Consider the following 22,463-nt stretch of genomic DNA (forward strand, 5'->3'; position numbering starts at 1 on the left):
TGTATTTTTCACCACAATTGTTCCATTTTGTCGAAAATCTAGCTCATTCTTTCAAAAGTATCTATGCTGTGTTCAACAGTAGACATGCTGGTACTTGCATATATATCATTGCTAAGACTTCTATGGTGGGTCAGCCTTGAATTTTACTGAAAGGTATATTGGACCCACTCAAAAAATGTAAGTCTGATTCTGGAGGCTTTCCTCGTTTTAAATAGAGGAAATATCTCTGAATCTATAATCTCTCTAAAACTAGAATAAATGTAATTGTATTGACTATAAAGGAAACTATATAAAGTTAATCACAGTAATCAAATAGCAAAATACAACAGAAGCACAACAGACTTTTACAAGCAGACCCTTTCTCCTACTCCCCCAGAAGTAATTTCCAGTACAACTGATCAAGACAGCTTGAGCCAGGAGCACAAGGAGCAAGCAGACAGCTCCTCCTATGGGAATAAGATCAGGATCAGATGAAATTATCACTGACACAAAGCACAGATCAGGTAAACCACATGAACCATTTAAATTTTGACCTGACCGATTATACAAAGCCTAACCAAGTTAAAAAAAAAACCAAACAACTGCTAACTTTCCACCCTCTTCCCCGTAGTTTTGCATTTAAAGAAAATGGACAGAGAGCTGTAAAGACAGCTCTTCATGTGGTGTTTTCAGCCTGCCAACCAGAAGGAAGTGCCAAAATTCTCAGGTCAGGGCTTCAATGTCCTTTCCAGCACATTGTTCAACAAAGTCGACTCAGATCAAATTCACATAACTTCAAAATCAAGTTTTTGTGAGTAAAAAAGTAATTTCATATTGTTTCAACAACCCAGCCTACAGAAACACTGACTGGAAACGAAGCACTGGATTTTTTTTTTCTTGTCCATGTTGAGTCTACGCATTACCCTCACCACGTTACTCTTATATCCTGCCTTCCTCTCTAACACATCTTATCTGAGTAAAGTCAAGGTAACAGCACAAATACAATGGTGCTATTTCATCACAATGAAAAAGATAATCCAACACCTTAGACTTTAACCCAAGCACATAAAACCTGAGATTGAATCCTTGTTCTGATACATTTTTCTGTGTCACTGTAGGCTAGAATTGTACGGTCATTTAAACATTTTTTGCAGCTTCTGCCACCTAAATTGCTTCATTCGCAGTAACTACGTGTAAAATAGGAATGAAAACACCCACCTCCTAGCAATAACACCTACTTCTCTGGAATATGCACTAAAGACAAGACTGCAGACTGCCTGGATATCACAGTAGTGGAAATCAAAGAAGTTGAAAGAGAGCCATGCAATTTTAGAAGTCCTTTCTCAGATCTTGCACTTTAATTTCAATTACAGATTTTTTTTCAGAGCATTATGGAAGAGTAAACATTCAAACACATGGGCTGAAACGTGGAATTTTATCAAGAAGCACAAGTATCGTTGGGTATCTCTTGCCCTTTTCTCATTCTGCTAACCAAGTTGTTTATTTTCATATACTCCAGAGTCTTGGCAGTTTGCACCCCAAATTATCTCCCAGTCACAGCGGCAAGGAAACAGGAAGAGTCAGCTGAAGGAAAGCAAAGAAGTTGCCCACCCAACCAGTGATCCAGACGTGCTATCTCAAGAAGACTCCAGGTTATAAATCTGCAGTTTAGAAATGAACACATTGTAAGGATCTGTAGAAAATCATTAGTAAAAAGAAATAAACAAAGCAAGTAGGGAGTGAAGCAATTATACTGTTATAGTACAATTTTGAGAGGAAGAGTTGGGAAGAATGGTAAGAAAGAAGGATGGGACTATATAGAAAACTTGAAGAAAACACTAAAAGTCTCATGAGAAAAATAGTGAAATGAAACCAGAACAAGTAAAGTGAATTTTCCCAAGAGGAATGCCAAGGGTATTTTTAATGGCCATAAAGAAACCTCTCTTCCCCCTCCCCCCCACCTTGATATTCTGCAATGCTGCTGAAGTATAGAAAACAAGCAGTGGCAGTTACAATGCAAGGAAATGAACACCACATCACATTCAGCACAAAAAAAAGGGGGGAGGGGCATGATGGGAGTAGAACAGAAATGCCAAGAGATGCCTTTATTTCTCAAATCTGTTATATTAAAATATATACTTTCATTATCACATACTTCTGAAGATTGGAAGTCATCTTCAGAGGACCCAAACAAAGTGGCCCTATACACAACAGAAACTACTGCTGTTTCTGTGGAGTACAGCAGGAGCTAAAAACAGAGTGTCTCTGAAAGCCTCATTTCTTTTATTAAATACACAACAGGGAGTGTATGGTGCAATCACTATCAAAATCTGAAATGGAAACAATTTCCATTCTCTATCTCTTTCACCCCTGCAAGAAATAAAAAAATACATAAGGAATGTATGCCTTCAGATCTGAAAAAGATCTTGTTTGAGAAAAGCTTTTCCTAAACAGGTACCTATGGGGGAAGTCAAGTCTTCAAGTATTTGTCAAATAAATGTGCTATATGGATAAAGCTTCAATTCATTTCATTCCAGTACATAAGCCAAGTGCTCTTTTGTTAGAACAGGGGTAAACGGTAGTCTCCACCATATAGTCACATCATAGGTATTAGGACCTCCAAGTATCAAATCTTTTTGTTCTTATGAATAAAGATGTAACAGAAGCTTGAAATCTCAAGTACGGAACGTAATTATACTAAATAAATGTGATAAAGAGAAGATATCTGTGTTACTAAGTATCACAAAAGTAATAAGCATTTTTTTGCTTATTCATTTTCATTAAACTTCCATGCTGATGCTTTTTCCCGAGTGACATTCAAAAGAAATCTCCAAAGAGACAGAAGCTAATGTGAGAAATACAGGTTTCTATTTAACATTTCATTAATAAAAAGAAATTAGACAATATAGCAATGCAGATAAACAACAACTAAAATATTTTGACAAACATGAAGATGTCAGAGACCCCAGGACTCATCTTGCAATGTCATAAACATTAGAGTGACCAGCTAATATTTCATCAACTTTATGTGGGTCAGTTACCTTGATTCATTTGCAGAAGATACACCATTTCCCTTTATTATCACAATCCCCCATTAGTGAGTAGCATTATGCTTTAAAAAAAATTGTCAATTAAAACAGTTTTCAAGACTGGCTAACAATAAGCAACACCGGAGCAGAAAAAGTGTGGAGTGGAAAGTTGAGAGGGGGACTGAGAAAGGGGAAAATGGTCCAAATAGGGATAGCTGGCAACCACAAATGCTGCAGCTCTGGACTAGAGGGTTTTTCTTCAGAATTTCTGGTTTTAATTGAGCCATGACAACCCAGGCAGAACTGTCTGTCTCAGGGCCTTTTGATTTTCTGCTTCTGCTTGAGCAGACATTTGAAGAACACACACACAAAAAAAAAAAAAAATTAAAGAAAATGAATCGCTCCATTTCACGGAAAATAAATTTTGTTTCTGGGCAGTTCTTTAATCCCATTTGCTTCCCCCTCCCAGCGATAAAGTAGATTCCCTTTGTCTATATCCACATCTGAAGCTAGGTACACCATCTGTCAACTCTGACTATTTTCCAGAACCCTGACAAGAATTTTTTTGATTTCTTGTCAGGACAAACCTCCTCATTCTGTATAAACATACTGAAGAATGGGATTTAGAGGTTTATTTTCCTTAGTGTTTTACTTGTGGTCTCACAACATGTGAAGATAACATCTACTTGCATAGCTGCTCTACGTGCACAGATGGTGCTTTCTGAATTGATTCAAGTGTTGATTACCCAAAGTATTTGAAAATAAGGACCACTCAGCTCCCTCCCACTGAAAAAATAGCCATGTGCATGACCAAAATACGTTAAGGAAACTAAAAAAAACCAGAAAATAAAATATGTAATTCATTTTAATTGCCTTTTGACTCCTGAGATCCCCAGATAATCAAATCTTCTGTATCTATGAGGACTAAAAATCTCAAATTTTTGTTTCTTTCTTAAAAATAGAAAAAGAAACTCATGGAAAAAATTGTGAAAACTGGCAACAGCACATCTTCTTTGGAGAGTAAAAGTCACTTTGCAAAATGAGTGCATGTAAAGGTGTTGCAGAAAGTAAGGTTAAAAATATCCCTTGGAGAAAGCTAAATAGCAAAAGAATCTCTTTTTGGCAAGTCAAGTGTGAATGGGACCACAGACGAGATCAAATCCATGCACTGAAGAGATCACATAAAGTTCCACTTGCATTTTATAGGCTGGGGAGTGATCACAGGGTTTATGATTCCCTTTCACACTTCAGAATAAAGGAAAGATAAGTGCCATTCATGAAATTGAAGGTTTGGAGAAGATATCTCAAGTATAACATTAATCGTAACTAAACAACATGCAAGGTGAAATTCAGCTATTCTTTCTCATGGTAATTGGCAACAAAAAAAACAATTCAGAAAATAATGTTCATTTACTCAGGGTAAACAAAGAGTGACAGTATCTGGCCCCTGTACCTGCAGTATGTGCAGACACTAATCTGTCACCAGGATGCATCCATCTAGATTATTATATCCTGGATAACAAAGCTCTGCAGAGTCTCTTCACACAAGATAGGATATCTCTATCCTTTCACAGTGCCCATCCCACCAGTCACTAGTCCTTACTTATTCCCCCCCCATCCACATCCTCCATCTCAGCTCTTGGATATACCCAGCATCCCTCAGGGAAATCCCAGCATAGAACAACTTCTTCCAGTGAACACTAGCCATGTCCTCCTTCTGGCCTGCCGTGTTCTACAGTAAATAACTCCATTTCTCCAGTGTAATTGAACTCCAGGCCTGTAATCACAGCTACCTTTTTCACTACCTCTCTCTTCGAGTCGTCTTCTCCTCTTGCTCCAGTATCATTCCCACAGATTTCAGTGGTTTCCCCAGAAAGAACATCTTCAAAATGATCTGACCCTTCCCTGTCGTCCATCTCCTTCCCCCCAAGTCTCCCATCTTTCTTCCCTGCCACAAAAGCTGTCAATTGACCTCTGCTATCTTCCTCTGGCTTTTCCGCTTGCCTGGTTCCTCACGTTCCTTCTCTTGGTCTCCTGCAGACCCACTCTTTTCTCTCCATTCCCTTCCCCTCCTCTTCCTGAACCTTCTTAATACAAACATACTTCAGACTCCTCTGCACTTAAATCCACAACAGAACAAGCCAAAAAGCTTGCCCGCTCCTCCATTTGGGTCTCTGACTACATTATTTTGCCTTGAAGATGAAATGATTTGCCATTTTCAGGACCTGCCTAGAACTGTCCTCTAGTCCTACCATAGAGCCTTATCAGCAAATTATTATCTATCACAATGCAGTAATGCAGTCTCATCCTTCCCAACTAATCAACCACCTTCAACCTCGGGGAAGGCAGCTTCTCCCCACTCATCATTCATTTGCTGCTCAGATAATAAATTCCTGTATCCCAGTTTCTCTTCAGCATCCCATAACCAAGTGCGCCGAGTACCATCTATTTAGCCCAAAGACTTAAATTCCCCAGATTCCTTACGTTACACCATGCAGTTAAGTTTTCTGATCTTCACATCCCAACCCCATGGGCACTTTGTTACTGACTTACCTACTCACTCTGCACTATTTCATCTGTGACAGTCACCACTATAACTAGATAAAATTTTCAGATAGATTCTTTTTCCAAAATGGCCATTCAAATCAAAATTATTTAGAGGAAGATGGGACTAGCAAGAAATGTGCAGTCATATAGCTTACTCCTCTGCTATCATAGGCAACTTCATCATATAAACCTGCATAGAAATTTATCGAATTCACCTTAAAATTTATCTTATTTTTTATTTTGTCTCTATTGCTCCAATCGGAAAAGCTGCTCCTGACATTCATTCGTTTGGGAGTTACAAACCATTCTCTAAATTCCAGCCTAAATCAGTTCACGGTTTCCTTATTCTTATTTGTACTTAGGCCAGATCTCGTTTAGCTTAAATGTTTTACTCTCTCTTGGTTTTATGTCCCTGATCGCTTTCGGTTGCATCTTGTCTCAGTCTTCACTCCTTACACTTAAAAAAGTCAAACTCTTCTCTTCTCCTCTTACATGACAGATGCTCAATCCTCTGTTGTCCTGTGGCCTTTTTCTTCACCAGCTTGAGCTCATTCTTCTTGATCTTCCATGGATTTGTGTCAAATTATACTTGCAGTCAAAAAAAAAGATGGTGAGGGGGAAATAATGGGGGGGAAATTTCCTCTCAACTTGCTCAGAATGAAATCATTAATTGCAACAAAATGTTTCTTGAGGAAACAAGCCAAACAAAACCTTTTCCTTTCAGGGGAATGCATTTTACCTTCCTCCTCTTTCCTTTGGTCCATCCATTGAATCATAAAAGTCAATTTGTCACAGAGCTCTAAGAACCACCCAAGAAACTGCAAGGAACTTGGCAACTCCAATAGAAATTACTATTCAATCCAACAATCTCGCCTCACAATAAAAAACTAATGAGAGCACTAGGAGGGATGCTGCACATGCAACTCTCCTGTAAATAGTACGGGTTTTTAAGAGAACCTGCATTCTTCCATTTCACTGTAAGGACAAAGCTGCCTGCCCTCAGACTCAGAGCAATCCTGTGGCTTCCAGATAGAGCGATTACACAGGGATTACTGAATGGAAGTATTCCAATTGTGAAAAAACTAGGTTTTAATGTTCCCTAGTCAAAATATTTTTGAAAGGAAATATAATGCTTCAAGTGACTGCTATTTATTTCACCAGCCAGTGTGAAATAACAATCTGTAACCTCAGAGAGATGGTAGCCTTTGTGCAAAAACACCCTTCATTCTGTACTCATCTTTAAACATTACCAACAGCATGAAACACAAAGTGAGCATGTTACCAAGTGAGGCCAATTTCAAACCAAGAAGGTGCATTAGAAAAAGACCTATAGACAGCACACAATTTGCTCTCCTTCACTGTATTTTCAACATGATGCAGCAAGGGATACATTATCTTCTTGACACGTAGGCTGAACTCCACTGTACTTATAATAGGATTATGCAAACACAGCTATGGTCAAAGAACAAACAGTTATCTGTTAAGCACGTCAGAGAATTTGTAATCTGGCTGTATAGACAGATGCTTAAACACAGAACCCAGTAAAAAACATGAGTTTTCTCACAGAAACAGAAATTTTGTCCAGCTGAAGTTACAGCATCAATTCAAATGGTATTTAACTGGAAATTGGCTAGTGATGACGTGTTCTTCTGTTGAAGTTCTCTCAAATGAGTCATTAATTTCTGACTGTGATGCCTCAGAGATTATGAAGTTTATTGAAATAGCCCTCTTTCATTGTCTTCTGAAGTTTTAAACTGCAAGACAATAGCTGCTATAGCAAAGAATTAGGATTTTATAGTATAATGCTCTTGTATGAAAACATTAAGTTTAAACAGAGAATGGCACTTCTCCCTAAAGGTGGGAAAGCATGCTGGAAGCAATAGCATCCACTTCAGAGGGCAAAAGCCTGTATGATATACCCAAGGGTGCCAACACATAAATGGGTAAGACGGACAGGATTTCGAAACAATCTCTGCCCACACAGATTCCAGCAGGTATAATCATTTGTTTATCTCCCATCACTGAAAATGTTGTGGCTATAATGAAGAATGTCAAACACATTTTCCTTCTTGCTAGTCATTACTATTGTATTCCCAATAAGGGGAGATGACAGTACACAAAACCACTCTGTCTCCACTTCATCCCCCCACTGGGGAATTATAAAATCATCATTAGGTTGTGAAAATATTTTTACAGCTGTGAAGTAGCACCAGTGTATGTGAGAGTGCTTTCCCACTTCTAACCACTTTCTAAATCAGATATATCACTGTAGATATAGAACAGAAAGAAATCACTGAGCTGAAAACAGTCAGCCACTGGCAAAAGCAATCATATCATTTCTCAAATGTCAAATCTGATACCAAATTGTCTCTCTCAAATATGTCAAGCCCATCTGAAAACTAGTTGTGTGTCTGGCCCTCCATTATCTTCCGAGAAATCATTTCCTGAACCTCCTTGCTGTGATGGTTAACAACATCCCTTCTCCAGTCAAAACTTATTCCTGGCCAGGTAAAACCCTTTATTTCAGCAACACTGTTCATCACCTCAAATGGCTCTTCTTCTCTTACATTTACTTCTCTGATGTATTTACTGGCCAGAATCACATTCACTCTAAGCTTTCATTTGGGGATAATGAGCTCAGACCTTCTAGTCCCCACTCAACCTACCTGTTCTTCTCTGCCTTTGTTCAAAATTTCTTTAATATGAATGGTGTAGCACTCTACACGGGGATTTGAGCCATGGCTTCTTCAAAATCTTGCCTCTAAAATGCCTTGCCTGACATTTCCTAGGATGACAATTGCCCACTACTACTCATTTCATGTGAATGAACAGAAGGCCTGAGACTTTCTCTTCTTCTGTCACTGCCCCATTACACAATTATGAAATATTTTCTTGTTATTAAACAGACAGATATCCAACTTCACACTTACATTGCTAAATTTCATCCCACTGTAGTTACTCCATCCCTCAGTCATTAAGTATTTTTCCTGTATTGTCCTACACTCTTCTGCACTGATGGGACTTTCTAAATGTTTGTAATTATTATTTTTTTGTTCTTCCTATTCTACTTGCCAAATTTGCTAATATCAGCCCCAAGACTGTGAGGAAGTCCTGTAGAAAGCTCCTGTAACTCACCCCTCCTCACATCTTGTTGTTGCCTCTCCATCCGCCCATTCCCTATGCCACCTTCCTTTTCCAGTTTTGGTCCCCATCTCCTCCACGTTAAAAAGTAATTTCTCAAACACCATGATTTCACAAAGTCTAACTGGATTAAAACTTTCATTCCTCATTTTTCTAAAATATTAGTTATATAGCCAAGAAAATTGTCCCGTAGTCTGATCAAGTCTACCACTGGCAGGCATATACTGAATTCCATCCCTTTCTGCCATTTACCTCTGTCTTCAACTATTCTTTCTTTCAAAAGTCATTCTAAAACCTGTATATTTCCAAAAACAAATAAGTATTTATTTCTGTAGGCTATTTTTACCCCTTTTTCAAATACAGATATAGTGTACACTATAAATAACCCAGTCACAAAATTCTGCCCTAACACAGCAGCCCGATCATAAATCAGTCACTGGATTTGGGATTTCAGCTTTCTGAAAAGAGAGTCAGAACTTCAATTCTCCAAGTATTCTGATATGGAAAATATCCAGTCCTTGCAAAACAAGTGGATTAAGTTCAAACTGAGCAGATTAAATTAATTTTGGTATCTCCCTGGTAGCGATAATTTCCCATTTCATACCTTCTTTTGTAGTTCTGCCTTCTCACTCTGCCCTCCAACCTATGACCCACAGCCTATGTTCAACTTACATGGACAGTTCCTGAAGCCCATGAACCTCTCCTGGCCATCCTTCCCCAGAGGGCTTCACAGCCACAGAAAACGAGAAACTGTGGGCCAGATAACAAAGAAAATCTCTTCCAGCTGTGCTTCTCTCTGGCTCCTCAAATGGCAAGGGAAAGAAAACACTGTTCATGGGCTAGGTCAGTAAATCTTGTCAGCCCCAGACATTGCTGTTTATGTGCATGCGGAAACAATCAATGCTTCACATGCATGCACAATCATTTGGCCCACCAGAGCAGTGGCCTGCTACAGTGGAAAATAAAGTACATTGCTCACCAACACCATAACCCTTATGAAATGTAAGGTAAAGTCTCAAAATAATTTAGAGGCCAGACCCAGATTTTCTGCAACGTCCTCTTCACTGTACAGCAGTCCCACTCCTCTTTTATTTATACAGATAAAGAATGGTTTAGTATTGGTTTTAAATTCCTTAGCAAAGCCTAACTCTGCTCAACCGTAGGGCATGCTGCTGTTTAGGTGAAAGCATTAAAATTCCATTTGAGCGAGCACTCACACCTTGCTCTTCTCCCACAGCATTGGCTTCTCCAGCTAAATAAAGGAGTTTATTTGGGCAATTCAGAGGTTTGGGGAGCAGAAGTCAGTAACAAAACTACCATTATTTCTCATCTTTGTGTGTAAGGTGCAGGCTATCTTCACAGCCTGTACAATGGTATAATATTGTACAAATAGCCTTACCCTGATATAATGATAATTTTCCATTACATATCAATGGAGTTCATCTGCTTTGAATTAACAGAATCAGGCTAAAACTTTGGAATCAAAACTGTAATAAGCCAGACCAGGAACAAAAAGTATAACTGAAAAACTCTTTTCTGTGGCTTTAATGTTTGCCAAAAGTGGCAGAAGTTTAGAAGGCAGGGGGCATAGATGCTAGAGCTGGTATATGCGAACACACAGCACCAGTGCTGGAAGGTTCAGAAGAAAAGGGCAATGCTCCTTCTCCAGCACACAGCACTGAACTTGTGATTCCCAACAAGCAAACGCTACATCTTGCAGGTAAGCAAAAATATGCACACATTTGTTTGTGTGTTTGCAGCACCGGGGCTCATCACTGATAGTGCCAACAGTGAGGTGACAGGAAAAGCAGGGCCTAAGCATTGGGATGCAGTTATGATCCCGTGAAGAGTCTTTAATATTTGGGTTCAGACTTGAGTAAAATGTTTCTAAATCAGGTATTTTATTAATTTACTTTTCTTTGACTATTCTCAGGACAAAGGTAGAAACACTGTCATTCAAAAACCCTTTGAATACTTGGAGTCTCTGCAAGACTAAGCTTTCTTTCTACACAGTACAAACAAAAGCTTTTTTAATTGCAGCATAGACAAAGGTTCCTCCTTTCTTCATCTGATCAGTTGTCATTTCAACTCTGCCACATGCTGGAAATGTAATTAAAATATTTTTCCACATGCACCCACTCTCTGGCAGGAGTGACAAGGCAACATACAAAATTATGCCATTGCTGAGTAATGACAGGATACCGAGTGATTGATATTGGTGCCTGGGACTTCAAGGTAACTGTAATGTGTATCCTAATGCCGTACATTTCAGCATAACAAGCCCTTTCAAGATTATTAATGACTGCAGGATTTTTTTTAATGATGGCTGCTAAATAATGGATGGCATAAAGGGCTGAATAATATTTTCTATTACAGCTAACAAATTTATTGATGGCTTCCCTGCCATTGCAATGGAAATACAGAGAGAAAACAAATACATTTAAATATTCACCCCATCAATTATATGAATTGATACTTTCACAAAATAGTCTTGCAGAGTTAACAGCACAACTGACTGCCAGGGTTTTTTTTTTTCAGAAAATAATGTTTTTATGCTATGTCTTTGATTTCTTAAAGAATAAAATAATGTTCCTAAGGAAAATTCATGTTCCTTTTGGGCAAAGATGTGTACCCTGAGGGATTCTCACAATTCAGAAAGGGCTAACAGAGTCCTCCTCAGTAACAGCAGCTGAAACATGCAAACTCTGAGGCAAGAACCACAAGAAACAACACACCAAGAACCAGAGAACATTGATCCACGGATTGTAATGGGCCCTTCTGCCGACAGAGTTATGCCTAACTCAAGCACAGGGTCCACGGAAATGATGTACAAAGCAGCCCTACTGCTCAGAGATCAGCTTCTCTGAGCAGACTGGAAACCATACAGGTGTTTAGCACGCAGCTAAGCCTGAAATAATGATATACTCTACCAGCGACATGTAGGACTATGCTAAGCTATACAGCTTCCATTTCAGAGATGATTCATGTCATGTTGATGATAAGTAAACAGCAAGCATGTAGCTGTGGACATGCCCTGCTGGTTTGCTGTGGTGGAGAGGGTTCTGGGTTTTCTTCTCCATGTTGAGTCCTGCAAGCACAAGGACTGAGATGACATCTTGACTCTGTTCAGCTGCACAGATAGAGGAGATCCTACCTGGAATATTAGACAAACACAAGACTAAGCCATCTATCTGATTAAGATAATGGGTTTAGACTTTTGGTGGTGGTGGTTTTCATTTTTTGGTGAGTAATTTAAACGCAGAGATGCTTCAAGGAAGTACAAAGAATTTAACAAAATCTAAGGTAACCCCAGTCTCCAGCAACACTCCTAATAAAATTCTGCAATGACAGAAGCTCTCAGTATAATTTATTCTCTATGCACATCCCCATGTTCAGTTGTTCTGGACAGAACTTGCAGGCAGAAAGCACTTTTTCTTATCAAATGGAGCTGTACTCAAAACCAGCCATCTATTTTTAAGCTCGATGGGTACTAAATCAGAATGGGATAAATACAGGGAAGGGGAAAAAAGCACCGTTTAGCTCAGGAGAGCAGTTGTTCAACACTGGTGTTATGGAAGTGAGACCCAAAAAAATCCCAACCCTAGAGAAGCTGGTGGAGTACAGATCTTGCCACCCTTGTCAGCCCTGGAGGAACTACATATTGCAATATAAATGCCCAAAGATCTCAGAAAAATGGGCCACATACTTGTCCATAAATATCTGGAGAAAGGACACAAAATGTTTCTGCTAACCCTGACTGCATCACACAGACCTTCTCAACTCCTTTCCTCTCCATTCCTTACATTCCTTTTTTGCCTGCTGTCTTGTCTTATTCTCTCCTATTTGCCTCTAGCCTAGTATTCTTTCCTTCAGTGAACTTAAAAAAGATAGACCAATATCTAACTTGACTTTAATAAGTGAGTTCCATTACCCTATAAAACAGACAACACTATTGATCTAGATACCAAGCTTTACATTGTACAAAATTCCAAACATTTTAAATACAGTTAAGGGATATAACAGATTAATGTCAAATTATAAATGGTGGATGTATTATAAAAAAATTGCGTACAGACTTCCTTCTCTTTTTATCTCAATATATTCTTGAAGGTAACAAGAATAATAAGTGAATCAGAAGAAATGCAAAAACATTTGTACATTTTTAGAATTATGCAGTAAATTATAGTTCAAAAGTAGTGGGGTTTGTCAGTTCATTTGTATATAATGGATAAGCTGAAATAAAATGGCCTTAAACATACCTCAGCCTTATCTGTGCTGAAAAGATAAAAGGCAGGAGGATACCACAAAAGAAAGGTGAGTGGAGTCACGCTTTTTGATGCCAACCAAGCAGAGCTTCTGCCATCCCCTGGGACGGTTATGTGGTTGCCCGTCTGGCCCCACCTCCATCCCAAGCTCCTGCAGAGCTTTCAGAAGTCCTGTACCAAACATTTAACTTAAAATCAGCAGTTCCCACTTCCAGTTCTACTCATCTCCTGGGTTTTATTACACCACTATCATAACTCCTAGAAACCTGAGAGCTCCCGATGAGACAAATTAAAGTGAACAGCAAGACAGAACCATCATTCCTTGCAGACGGTTTAGCAGCACAACACACCCCTAAATGAAGGGATCACTCTGTTTATTCATGAGGTACAAACACAACTCTGTGAGGAGCCAAGCGAGGTTTGGTGGAGTTACAGGTGCCTCTGAAAGCCATGGGAGCACCCACGGAGCATGGCAAGTCTTTAGCAGGTACCCTGCACTGGTCCCGATTCCAGCATGTGCATGGTTAATGTCTTTCAGCTCTCCCACATTGCTCACCTATCTAAAGAAAGTCTGTTCCTTTTATAGTGTGATATTTGAGGAAGCAGGCTTCAACAGAAGTGTCGTGATTCTGCTTCTGATCTTTCCCGAAGAAGAGACTCCATAAACACTTTGTTAGACAGTACAATAACGTAACACTACAAAAGCAGTCACAAAGGCAATAGCAGGAGGTACGTTCTTACGGAGATATGCAAAGTCAAGAAGTATTTTGTGGCAGGAATTCAGTACACCCTGCCAGAAATACAGGCAATGGTATTTTTTACTTTTATATTTACATCAGATCTTTACCAAATTAAACATACTGGGGTTAACCCATCTTCTCCTCCATTCCTAGCCTTCAGATGTCTTTTACTTGAAAAGATATTGGAAAGACTTGGAGAGGGACACACACCTCATTTCTGCACTTACCCTCTCCACAAATCCATCAGAAGGTATAAATATTTGAGAATTTTCCAACATCAGGTATGTGCCGCTTTAGCTAACTGCATTCGAAGTGGTAGATAAAACAGATTTGAAGCAATACTTACCACCTTTCCGATTTTGGTAACACCACATATTTCTGAGAAAAAGGCTGTACTTGTGTCAGGTAAGGAATGGCAGAGTAACCAGCAACTGAGCATACCTATCATGTGGGTGGGATGGTACCTTTCATCAGAACCAGAGCAAGACATTTTGTCACATGAGACAGCCCCCATCAAGCCTCATGGGTTGGCTGAATGCCCCCAAAAGTTAGACAAGTGTGTTGAGAAGACATGACCTGCAGTTGGCAGTTTTTTTCAGACGACAGTCTCATCTGCCCCCCCCCCCCCCCCCCAGCTTTCAGGCCCTTGCACTGTGCACAGCAGTATCCCCCACTTTGGGCATCCTGGGAGCAGCCCCACCTCTGCCACGAGCAGAGACGCCTGCTCTAGATCAGGGCTTAACACGGAAAAAGCTCATCCATGGAAACAGGGGCTGAAATGTTCCCAGCTCCCACGTTTAGGGCTCCCAACAGTCCCTAGGTTTGGCGTCACCTACATCTTGCTGTGACTCTCCTCTCCATTCTTAGGCAGCTGGCTCAAATCCAGATACACCTAGGGTTACTAAAGGCAATAATTCAGCAAGGTGTTAGAGCCGATCTTTGTCACACTCACTTTTTTTGGTTTGCATCTCACTAATCTATGCCTAAGTGTTCACTTGAATGTGGATGGATGTAAGAACATGCTTACTCTTCAAAGCCTGTTATTATTCACTGATGTTTCATGAATCCATTCATTTTCCTCTTGTTCACTTACAAAACTGTAAGTTTTAACTGGTCCCCAGGGGTACAGGAAAACTGAAGGTGTCGAACAAGAAACTATCTTGTATATTTGCATGCCTGAAATCTCAACAGCTAAGTCTTTGCACCAGCTTATTCTGGGGATAGTAAGACAGACAGTAGAAGGCCAAAAAACCACAGTTTGATCAACAGAAAATCTTTCAACTTATACATGGAATGGTTCTGATAAGGAAGACACTGATAGGGAACAAATAAGGAAAAACTATGATGTCATAATAAGGAAAAACTATGATGTCATTTCAGAGTCCCTTTCCTGATCATAAGCTCTTATTATGAATTGTCCTCACAAAGCACTGTATAATTTACTCAGCCAAATTAAAAAGAGGGAGCACATCATGGAAAATTAGAAAGCCAAGTAATTAAATTAGAAAATGGAATATGTAAGTAATAAATGCCCAGAAACTATTAGAGAGCTAACACAAGATGAGAAAGGAAGAAATTTCTCTATTTAGTTCCAAACAATAAGATTTATGACTAAAGTTATGGAAGAAGCTAGATTATGGCTTCGTTAATAAAAAAGAAAGAGGTCACTAAATCAATACCTGACTAAGAGCTGAAATGACAGGTTGTCATAACATTAGAAAGATCTATAAATTTCCTTTCTCAGTTAAATACACCACTGTACTAAAATAGGTCTAATTAGAAAGACTGCCTAATAACATGAAAAGAAGGAAGCTAAATGAAAGAAAGGAAAATATTAAGAGGACAAAAACACTTTGGAGAATTGCATGCCTCAATATGGAAAAATATTAGGGCATGATAGCAAACCCAGGTGCAGCACATGTAATGACTCCAATAGGAATTCTCTCTTAACAGCTTGCAGAAACAGGTCTTTGTTGGCCAGGAGGAGTCAGTGCTTCACTGGACAATGCTTTCCTTGTTCACCTTCGGGTATAACAGATCCAAGGATCTCAGCCCAGGCTCCAGAAGACAGCAGCTCTCCTTGCAAAACATCATCAAACAAGAAGTTAGGTGCAGTGAAACACAGGCTGGTCCAGGATGGAGCTGAACGCCCTCTCCCTGCTACGGATGATGGCCCACATGAGGTCAGCCCGCGACTGGGGATGGTGCAGTGCAGGGAGCCTTGTACCACAGCCACACATCTCTCCTCAGCCTGTAGGTGAGAAAGAGGAGACTTTCTGCATCTCTCAGGCTTTTCATCTTCATGGCTACAAAAAATAAAAGGATGGACCAAGAGTGGTCAGAGTAGCTCCTGAGGAGCTGCATGAAGACACTGTGAAGAAAGTGGTGACTGAGTAGGTGAAACGGGTGAGGAGAAGGCTCCTGTAACCTGTCAGTAGAAGAGCAGGGAAATCCCTTTGAACAGGGAATTAATTCACTTAATTGCTGCTCCAGAGCAAGAAAACTGATGTGACATTCCAGTCAATTTGAAATATGCAAATATATAACCAAAAACTTCTGACAATTCAAAACCAGCTTATTTGTAAAGCAAAACATTTTCATGTCCATTTAAAAATAAGTCCACTGTACTTTTGGAAGAGCAAAACAGGTCCAGAAGCAAAGTGTTTGTTTTTGAGTTAAGCAAAACGTTTCATTTGGCACCACAAATGATTTTCCCCCAAAATATTTCTCTTCAGCAATGGAATTAAAAAGGCAAAACAAAAATAACCTAATTATTCACACAACTTCAACCAGAAAGAAAGGGTTGCAAAAGTGTCAGCAGCAGCAGATGAGAGCCGAATTCAAAGCAATAAGGAGAGGTGGGGATGTGGAATTAATGTGAAGAAGGGCTAGCTTTGCCATGATTCACATCATCTCATTAGAAAGTCATATTCCTTTACCAAAACTTTGTTTACTTCTGCTTTGTACTTGTTGTCAGGTTAGAGTCTGTGACATTTGGTGGTCTCCCCCGTATGTGTAGCACATAATGACCAAATGATTTACAAAAGACATGAAAGCCTGTCATTCAGACTTAAATATTCTTATTTACACTAAGTCATTCAAAAGATTTTGCTCAGAAAGAAATAATAATTATAGTGCTTAGGTGATAGAACAAGAGATTTGAAAACAGGTCCGCAGCACATATGAATGCATGCTGGCTTTTCATGGACAGGACAAATGAGAAATGTTTTATATAATTTACATTCCTGTTAGTTTTAAAATTGCTCTCACAGCTTGACAAGACCAGCCTTCAAAAGCTTCCCACTGTGTAATGGTGAGAGAAATACTGGTTTGACATCTCTGTTAAAGCAGAAGAGTAATTCTGTAATGATCTTGAGTCCAATCCTTACAACAAGTGAACAAGCACTAATGAGTGCTATTTTCCCAGTAAGGCATGATTAGAAGAGCAGAAAGAGGGATATTTAAATAATAACCATTCCCTAGAAATACATAAATGGAGAGAATGAACTATGTAAAGGGGAGGGGAATAACACCTTTCGTTGTTACAGGGCTGCATCTAACCTCTCAAGAAACACTATGGGAGCACACATGTAAGCTTCAGCTTCTAGGAAAGCCTCATTTTTGCTTGCCGTTGTTAGAGTTGTAGTAGCTCCACAGTCCAAAGCTGTCTCAGCTGCATTTATTGACAGCACTGAGGTTACTTGCATGAGTAAGCCTCTGAAAAAATCACTTCTGTCAAGCAACTCCTAAAATACCATCACTTTCAGAAAAGGTTACTTTCAAACACTGCAGAGGGGACACTTGTATTGGCCCCATTAAAAGGCTGTTGTGTCTGACAGCTATCATTGAAAGACATGGTCAGCAAGGTCAGTGGTTACTTGGTGTTAGAAATGCTCACAAAAACACCCAACTTGATGTACTACGTCTTCAAAACCCCAGAGGATTTCATTTGTGCACCTTCCCCATGCACAAAGTGATAGATGGGCTCAGGGCGCATGTATCCAAGAACCAAAACATCTGACTAGAAAACACTATAATGAGCAACAGATGCAGAAGCCTAACAGGAAATTAAGATGTTCTTTGGGAATGTGGGAATAAATGGGGCTTTACGCAATAAATAATCATAATACAACCACTCATTTATACACAACAGCCTTCAATTATCAAACATTTAAGTAAGAGGCAAACAGCTCAGAGAAAAGCAAAAATCAACATGGCCTGACAAAGAGGGGATCCACTGAAGGAACAAGGAGCCCGTGCCTTCTCTTGCTGCAACCCAGCCAGTCCAATAACAGAGCTGCAGTAATTGTCCATCATGAAGGCTAGGGGTGCACTCACAAAGGCTAGCTTTGGTATAATGAGCATAATCATCCATAATCAGCAGGAAGGAGAAGGCTCCTCCAGAGGGCAAATTGGAGCAGGAGGAGAAACTTAATGTAGCTCTTCAAAGCATCCTCTATAAAAGCTCTTCTCTCTCTCCCCTCACTGATTTTAGATGGAGACTAGGAAGACTTGTCTGTCCTTCATAATTCACCAAACAGTTCATAATAGCTTCAGATTTTTATTTAATCTCAGGCTAAATTTTGCTGCAACTTTTAAGTGAATCACAGAAAAAGTTCCTCAATAACCACACTTTGAACATGGAGGTAAGCAAAGATCAAAGCATGTTCAGCAACTTCTTCTGTCGGAAACCCTTTTCAGCACAAAGCTCTGCAATCATAAGGCTGAGTCTACTGGGTTCCCTTAGGTGAGACCTAGGGTCCACTGACAGAGATTGTATTTCACAGGTTGCATCCCCTGCCAATGTTTCCATTTTCCTCTTCCTGCACCTCAAAGTCATCCAGAAACAGCTTTCACCTAACCTGGATTCCTCTCCTGTAACACTGAGAGCAGCGAGAAAGCCCCAGACTTCCCCTAGATCCTCTCCCTCCCCCTATAAATATAAACACAACTAACTTGGTCTCCTTAAAACTGGGGGGTATCCAACGGCAGACGAGGAAAAAGCAACTCAGAAGGAGAAAGAATGCAAGTGGGGATTGCTCAGAAAAATACTAGCATGTCTCAGGAAAGCACCATGTTTTTCTAGTTGCTGTGCATGAACCCTCAGCTCCCTCTGGCTGTGTTCATGCTGCTGCAGATCTACATGAACTACCTTTAAATTTGGACTGGCCACAGCCTAGCTGCAACAATACACTTCTCCCAAAACAGGCTATAAATTCACTCAAGAGGTAGGAGAAATTAGCCCACTCTGAGTGCTGCAAACATGGCTAGACCCAAGACACCAAGAGCATGGTGGTGGTGATGCTATTGAAGATCATTATCAGTGACTTGGATTATTAGATGCAACCATCCTTTCTAAATTTGTGGATTACATCAAATTTGGGGGAGCAGGAGATACAGCAGGAGCTTGGAATACATAGCTTGCAGATGTCCCTTTCAACCTAAATTTTTCTATGATTCCAGGACACATAGACCAACACAGAGTTAAGAGCTTCCACTTCTGGTTGTGGTAGACACCATCAGCATAGCTGTTTTTTCCTGGCAAACTGAAAGTTGGCTGGACAAGCCAGGTCTACCCTCTGACTCTTCTTTGCTACGTTGCAATCCCATTTCACGTAAGTACACTAATTGCATGATCTGGGCATGTGGGAAACACTAGTTCTGTGCCTAATGACACTGAGATAATTGGCTGGCATATGGTACCATAAAGGCTGATCCCAGCAGCATCAAAGTGCTATTTGTTACCTCCCAGAACTGGGTGTTGGCAGAGTAGCAGTGATTGCTTTCAGAGTACCATTTGTCTAAACAGGAAGCCTTAGGACTCTTCTGGGCATGAAATATCCACAGCTGCACAACATTTATTCAGTAGGAACACGTTCATTTTTCGCAGCCTCTGTTAGACTGAACTATTTGGTACAGATAGTTGAGAAGAGGTGAGCAATAGCAACACAGCCTGTAAAGGTGAAGAAACAGATCTGTAGTCAAAATACTGGTTTTTTGGGAGAAAGGAGGGTTCAAGAAATGTAATAAACATAACTCAGCAAAAGCATTGTTGATCTGTTGGAGTTATATGCTGCAGTGAATCCTCCCAGAGCATATTTGTTACTCAGAAAATAAGAAGAAATAAATTTAAGGGAAACAATTGCTGTAGTGAAATATGCTAAGAGACTAGTGTAAAATCATCTAGTCTGAATACAGCACAGAAGAATGTGACACAGTGTTGACAAAGCATTATATAAACAACTCACCTAAAGTAAACGCGTGTTAATTTGTGGGATATACTGTACTGTACCATTTACAAACAATTTGTCAAAAAAAATCTGTTTCTTTTGCTACATTACATTCCAGGAGTTACAAGAAAAGAAAGAGAAGAGAGGCAAAAACATAGATTCAGTCTTGCTACAATAGAAATATGCCATTTGAATGTGTAGTGCAGAATACATGCTAAGCATATTCAGAGGCTTTTCAACATCCTGGTTTTTCCCCAAACAATGTAGACAGACAAGCAAGTTTAGAACAACAGCATATATTGCTTTGCATGATGATTCAGAATGCAGAAAGACTAAGCTCATCTTCAAAACTATTATCTTTTTTTCTCAGGGAGCATTATTTTTACAACTCCAGAAAGCACTACCTATTAAGCCTTCTGCTTATCAGTATTGTTAATTCATTGCATGAATAATGAATATGCATTCTTGTCTGAAAGCAAAACTGAGAAAGATAGGTGAGTAAATTATGGAAGGAAAATTGTGTACCTAAGGTGACGTGAGCCTGCCACCACTCTGATCCCAGGCAGTCCCCTTCCCTCCTCTCCTTGGGTCTCTAGGGCAGGATCCGCACTGGAAAGCACCTAGCACATTTGCAGTGCTACTGCTGGTTATAAGCCCTGTCGTAGTTATTACCCCAGCTGCAATAACTTCTATGATCCATGGTTAAGCCGCCCAAACAACAGCCAACTACCTCAAGTGCTTTGTGCAATACTAGAGACCAGGGGGCGAAGATGCACAGAGATGACAAACTTTTAGGTAAACTGTAGGCAAAAAAGACCCTCACAACAGAGTAATTTTTCACCCCCCTCCCAGTCAGCAGGGCTACTCTTGAATAAATGTGACTGGTGCTCAGCTAGGTTTCCAAGCTGCACGCGTTTACGCCCATCTGTCAGAAGGATGTGCTGCCATCAGGCATGATGGGAGGATTCTGGGCATAAAATGCCAATGCCAAGGAGAGAACGGTGGGCTGTGGTCCTAACCTTCCCAGTGACGTCTGCTCTGCACGACGCTCCTGCTCTGTGCCAGCTCTGCAATGCCATATGTCTATTTATACTTTACACTATGCACCTACTGGCACGTGCACAGCCGATGCATGGCGTGCTGGCATGGAAGTCAGAGAGGCCTGTGGTCTCCTGACCAGCTTTTTGATCTTCAGGATGTCACTTTACTTTCCCCATGCTGCCAGATACCTTCCTAAAGCCCATGAGAGCCAAAACCAACATATTTGCCTTCCTCCAGACCTTTCCCACACTTGGTTTAAATCTCTACATAAAGTTGAAATATATTTTCTAGAATTTGCTGAGAGACTCTGGAGTTCAGCCTTTTCTTCTATACGGCCCCTCCCTCACCCACTGGGGGCAGGAGGAGCTCTAGCTCTCTCTGAGGACACCCACCCCTCCCCAACTAGCTTTGCCTTGCTCTTACTGATGAAAGGACTCCCTCTGCTCAGTACAGGGCTTTCTGCAGCTGCATTCAGGAACAGGACTTTGATGACTACAAATTAGACAAGAATTTCAAGTCATCTCTTTTGAAGAGATGAATTTTATACAAGAAAAAACTATTCACTGCTACAGTATTTGGGACCAGACAAATGACATTCACTGCACGTTGACCTTTTTTGGCCAGAGCAATGTTCCTGTCCCTCTCAATGACAAACCGAAAGCTTCATTGCTTCACTGTAACAAAGAATCACTCAAGAGAGAGAATCGTTCTGTCCAGGAACAGCATACCTGCAGACGGCGGTGCTCCTCATCCCCCAACTTGGATAGATTGAGCCTGCATTAGTTCTGCGCATCCATATTTATGTTTTGTCAGTGGAAAGATAGAGGGGATATAAAAAGAAGAGCTTCATATAAGAAAAAGCCACCTGCCTCCTTTGTCCATGATGTGGTCATTTGTCATTCACCAGATATTACCTGCTGCCCAAGGAAAAATATGTCATAAATATGGGAAATTTTCAAACCAAATGTTTGATGCACTTGGATAGAAAGCGAGGATGAAAATAAACCATATGTGTCCATTAAAAATGCACACATCACATCATAAAGGATGGTGAAAAATAATCATGAATCTGTCATCTCAGTAACATACCTTACCATTATTGCGCCTTCAGAGCATGCCCAGTAGCACAGGTTGCATCTCTATTTTGACATCCATAACTGAAGATATTTCCCAGCAGAAGCAGTAGGACAGAGGACTCATGAGAAACTTGACAGTTTTCTCCTGAACATTTTTAAGGAAAAAGGAACTGATTTTTTTCTTCTTCTTTATTTGGTAGATATTGTTTTAGGGCTCTCATGAGTTTTTTCTGTCGCCTAATTTTAATGATTACCTGTTTTGAGGGGGAAATTAAAAGGCAATACTTCTGTCAGAGAGCATGCTTGACTTTTACCTTAACTGAAAAGGTATAGTGATATGATTTTGACAGATATTGGTTATATATGATGATTATTGCATTAGCATCATTTTTATATCCATGAAATAAATAATAAA

The 22,463-nt window shown here is 40.0% G+C and overlaps 1 protein-coding gene across 8 annotated transcripts in view; it reads right to left on the bottom strand.

Annotated features, from left to right (window-relative positions):
- PDE1C (phosphodiesterase 1C) overlaps nucleotides 1-22,463 on the bottom strand; it is a 334,278-nt gene that overhangs the window by 138,825 nt on the left and 172,990 nt on the right. The gene's annotated exons all lie outside the window — the stretch shown is intronic.

This window comes from Harpia harpyja, chromosome 1, assembly GCF_026419915.1.
Source record: "Harpia harpyja isolate bHarHar1 chromosome 1, bHarHar1 primary haplotype, whole genome shotgun sequence".
Lineage (NCBI taxonomy): Eukaryota > Metazoa > Chordata > Aves > Accipitriformes > Accipitridae > Harpia > Harpia harpyja.